Genomic DNA, 5,105 nt, shown 5'->3' with positions numbered 1-5,105 from the left:
TGGGGTGGCCCTGGGGGTTCTCACCCAGGAATTTGGACCTGGGAAAGACCAGTGGCATTACTTTCAAAGCAGATTGACTCAGTTGTGGCAGGATGGCCACCCTGTTTGAGGGCCCTGGCAGCCACCACACTTTTAATCGAGGAAGCGGACAAACTCACATTGGCGCAAAACATAAATGTTAAGGTTCCCCATTCTGTTATTACCTTGATGGATGCTGGAGGACAACACTGGCTAACTCATGCTTGAACGACACAGTATCAGGGACTGCTATGTGAGAACCCATGAATAAGATTTGAAGCCATAAAAACTCGAAACCCTGCCACTTTCTTGCCTTTAGTGGTAGGACCTCCAGAGCATGATTGTCTACAGGTACTTGATGAAGTCTGTTCTAGCCCACCTGACCTATCATGCAGACCCTCACAAAATCCTGACCTCATCCTGTACACTGAGGGCAGCAGCTTTGTGAATGAAGGCAAAAGATACACTGGTTATGTGGTAGGCTCTGATTTTGAGGTCATAGAAGCAAAGGCCATTCCACAGGGGTGGTCATCCCAGAAAGCAGAACTGTACTAGAGTACTAGAACTCAGTAAAGACAAATGGGCCAACATATACACTGACTCGTGCTATGCCTTTGCCACTCTACATGTACATGGGGCTCTATACAAGGAGAGAGGACCTTTGACCACAGGAGGAAAACAAAAAAGAATCAGGAAGAAATCCTAAAGCTATTAATGGCAGTCTGGGAACTGAAGTAAGTAGCAGTCATCCACTGCGAGGGACACCAAAGAGGAAAAGACTCAGTGTCAGAAGATAACTGACAGGCTGACACCACAGCTAAACAAGCAGCGGGAAAACAAACATCCTCGAAAATCATTCTGGCCCCGGAACTGCCAACTTCCCCAAGGTGCACAATCCAAGAAACAAAATGAGCACAACAGGAAAAAGGAGGCCAGACAAAAGAAGGATGGTGGGTACTTCCAGACCAAAGAGTCTATATATCGGAGCAGCTAGCCTACCAGGTGGTTCTCCAACAGCATGAGCTCACCCACCTAGGAAAAACCACCCTTGAAACCTTATTGAGCTTCTACTATGTAATTGTTCAACTCCCTCTGTGCCTTGGTCTCTCAACACTGCCTCCTCTGTGCTCCAAATAATACCAAAAAAGGGCCCCACTGGGCGCATGGGAATCCAACGCTTCAAGGATTTGGAAGTGGACTTTCCCGAAATAAGACCCAGTGGAGCATACAATTTTCTTCCAGTATTCATCTGCACATTTTCAGGTTGGGTTGAGGCCTACCCCCCCCCCCCCCCCACACACACACAGAAGGCAAGAGAAGTAACCAAGGCCTTGCTAAGGGATATCATTCCATAGCTTCAGACAATGGCCCAGATTTTGTAGTCGAGGTGGTGCAACAAGTAACAGAAACGTTAGGTATCCAGTGGAACTTACACACAGCCTACCTGCCCCAGAGTTCAGGGAAAATGGAACATATGAACTGAACCCTTAAATCAGCCATGGCAAAACTATGTCAGGAAACTAACCTGCCCTGGCCAGATATACTACTCCTAGCTCTCCTCTGAATATGCTATACACTCTGGGCAAAAATAGGATTCTCCCCATTCAAGATCCTATATGGAAGGCCCCCTCCACTAGTCAAAACAAGGGGACCTGACAGAGCTAGGAAATTTAGAAATACAAAAGCAACTACAAGGATTAGGAAAAACCATATTTGAGATACATAGATGGGTGACAGACAGGATACCTATTTCCCTAGGAATAACTGTATAACTCCACAAACCTTGGGATCAGGTTTGGATTAAAGATTGGGAAAGGGAACCACTCAGACCTACCTGAAAGGAACCCTATTTAGTTTTGCGAACCACACCCACAGCCCTCAAGATTGCAGGACTAACTGCCTGAATCCACCATCCTTGAGTAAAGGCAGCCCACCTGTCACCTGGCAACCACTTGGAATGGAAAGTGACTGCTAACCAGAATAATCTTTTACAGATCATCTTTAAGAAGATAGCAGATGATAAGCCGCCTACAGCCAACACCTGAGAACTCTCCATAACCAGAAGCTTGAGGAAATCACCAAGCAATTTAAATGAACTATAACAAATCATTCTCTCTCAAATTTCATTGTCATCCCCTACCTGTTTCTCTTTCTATACTTGTTGCTATACTCTTTGCTGTAGGGCTTACTCAAGTTACTCCCGCAGACTGGCGCCTCAGTCACAAACTCTTGTTAGCTTTCCTCTACTTACTAGTGTCAGGATGTCTTATTCTCCTTAGATGTATATGATCTGAGTTATGATTGCTGTCCCCTATTTGGAATAAGAAACTGTCAGGAACCTACCCTAACACACAAAAAAATTTCTCCTACTGTTAATGCTGAGTTCTCTCATAAGAATTGATGTCCCTCCTCAATGTAATGATGACTGTTTCAAGACCAGCACATGAGCTCCTCCCTTTCCCAAGCCCTGAATAGCCTAAAACAACCCCTAGGACAGGGAACTACACACAAGGCCTTCACCAAATACACATATCAACATGCAAAATGTTATCAGTCAGCCTCCCTCTGTTCCCACAATGAAAAAACTTATTGGCAAGGAAGAATTAAAGCAAGACACCTTTCACAGGGAACAATTATGTCATGGAATCCCAGACAAATATGCCTGCTAGGCACAACAAACCCACTTTGGATTGCCTGATGGAGGGGGAGTCCAAGGCCAGGGCTGTAAGGAGTCATCCCAACAGGAGGTACAAAATTCCATAAAGCAAACTTCTGGAAGTCTGTCCAGGAGACCCAAACTTCCAAAAATCAGACTCAGTGGCCCTTATGACTTTAACTTGCTCATACCAGATTCTAAATTCAACCCATCATCTTCTCAACTCCTCTAACCCTAATTAGCCAAAGACTGTTTGTTTTGTCTCTCTCTAACCCCCTTATGTTATGAGGCTGCCCCAGACCCAGGTAATGTAATCAAAATGGCTATCCCCCGCAACATGTCAACAGATAACATAACTGTCACAATAGGGCCCATGGTTACTGATATGAAGGTAATAGGGTGGGCCTCCTTATGTTTTAAAGACCAGTGGGGAACAACCCCTCTACATAACTTAACTAACAACCAGTGAAACCAAGCTGAGATATACAAACAGGTAAAAACCATGAGTCACCCTGTTTCCTTCCCCCTGTGGGAATATTCTTTGTTTGTGGAATTATTGCTTATTTGTGCCTGCCTGATAACTGGAAAGGAATTTACACCTTTGCATTCCTAACCTCCCAAATAAATATTCTCCCCAACAACCAATCCCTTATAATTCCCTTGGCCGCACATACCTGGTCTAAACGAGCTACCCAAGCTATACCTCTACTAATTGGACTGGGAATCACTGCCAGAGTAAGTAGTGGAATTGGGGGAGTAGACTCATCTATTTCCTTCTACCAAGAACTATCCCAAGATCTGACAGATGACATAGAACAAGTTGCAAACTCTTCAGTAACCCTACAAGACCTAGTAGACTCTTTAGCAGTAGTAGTATTACAAAATAGAAGACAGTTACACCTGTTAACTGCTGAGAAGGGGAGAACATGTCTCTTCCTAACATGAGGATGCTACTTCTATGTTAACCAATCAAGGATAGAGGTATGGCCCAACAACTAAAGGAATGGTTCATCAAATAGAGGAAAGAATTAACAGACTGATGGAACTCTTGCAGCAATATATGAAACTGGGTATCCTGGCTCCTCCCTTTATCTGGTCCTCCCCTAATGGACCTAATGGACTAATTCATAACTCTCCTGTTTGGTCCTTATATTCTTAACAAGCTAACCAGATTTTTTTCTTCTTGCCTAGAAGCTATAATACTCCAGATGATGCTCCAGTTGGACCATTCTAGCTGTCGCTACTCTCCTTTGGATGGCAAAGAACCCTAGCTGTCACATTCCTCCCTTCAACGTCCCTGTCCAGCAAGAAGAAGCCAGAACGGTCTTCACCCCTCCTCCCATGGCCACAAAGGACTCCCTGGCCTCCACAAACTGATTTTCTCTAAGTCTGCTACAGCAGCTTGAGAATCAAGGGTGGGTGGGTATGGGGGGGTGGGAGGAAGGGATGAGAAGGAAAGCTGGTAAAAAGCAGATAAAAAGGGGCAGCCAGATGTCTGGGGCAGGATACTCCCCTTGCATGCTTTTGGCTTCTACAATCTTGCTTGCCTCTTGTATCAGCCAGAAGCCAGGAACTGTACTAGCCCCGCCCAACCCGGAAGCATGTATGTATAAAAAACCAGTAAAACCATAGCAGGTTGCACAGTGTTTAAAGGTGACTCTGCTGGCCCAACACCTGTGCGAAATAAACAGTCTTTTCTGATTCCCAGAGTACCTGTCACTTGTCCCTTCCTGGGTGCTGGGTATTAGCTATAAATGTTCAAAAACTGTTACAGAAACATCAATTATCTGGTAGTTACCTAGGAGATAACCTTCCCTATACAGAACACAGATGATAAATTTTGCAGATACCCACGAAGGCCTGTACTTAGGGTAGTCCCAGTAATAAACCCCATGTGTTTATGCCCCACCTGCCCCAAACAGGGCAAATTGGAACAACAAATTAAAAATATCTGGAGGTACACTTAGATCAATAAAAATAGTTTCTGAAATCAAGACAAGAGATAGAAGTAGTATATAAAGATAATCCCTAAACTCAGCAAACACTAATGTGGAGGGACAAGTTGTAGGGAAAAAAAATTAAAAAAAGATTTCAGAGTAGAAATTCTTCTAGATTTTGCTCTTAATCCTCAAGGATTGGGAACATTGTAAAGATGAAAACTAAAGGCAACATCTTCATTTGACTGTAGTACTAGATATAATAATTTTGCATGGCACATGAAAAATTTAAAATTGTGTGTAACCATTTTTAATTGGAATATTTAAAAATTTTCTTAGTTCTGAATATATATCATTCAGATATTCCCTCCCTTTTTGTCCTTCTTATTATCTATGCTCATTGCAATATGTTTGGAATAAGACCTTCCTGGGATTGCTCTTGTTTGAGATCGATTTCCCATTGAATGAAAGCCAATATTAATGAATTTGCTGAG

The 5,105-nt window shown here is 43.4% G+C and overlaps 1 long non-coding RNA gene across 1 annotated transcript; it reads left to right on the top strand.

Annotated features, from left to right (window-relative positions):
- The first annotated feature begins 584 nt into the window (after positions 1-584).
- LOC125164342 (uncharacterized) lies at positions 585-2,127 on the top strand. The gene is made up of 2 exons (XR_007151726.1): positions 585-752; positions 2,013-2,127. It is a non-coding gene; the product is annotated as an uncharacterized LOC125164342 (long non-coding RNA).
- Positions 2,128-5,105: the final 2,978 nt, after the last annotated feature.

This window comes from Prionailurus viverrinus, chromosome B1 (genome assembly GCF_022837055.1).
Source record: "Prionailurus viverrinus isolate Anna chromosome B1, UM_Priviv_1.0, whole genome shotgun sequence".
In the NCBI taxonomy this organism is placed as follows: domain Eukaryota; kingdom Metazoa; phylum Chordata; class Mammalia; order Carnivora; family Felidae; genus Prionailurus; species Prionailurus viverrinus.
This window is presented reverse-complemented; position numbering and strand designations above follow the sequence as displayed.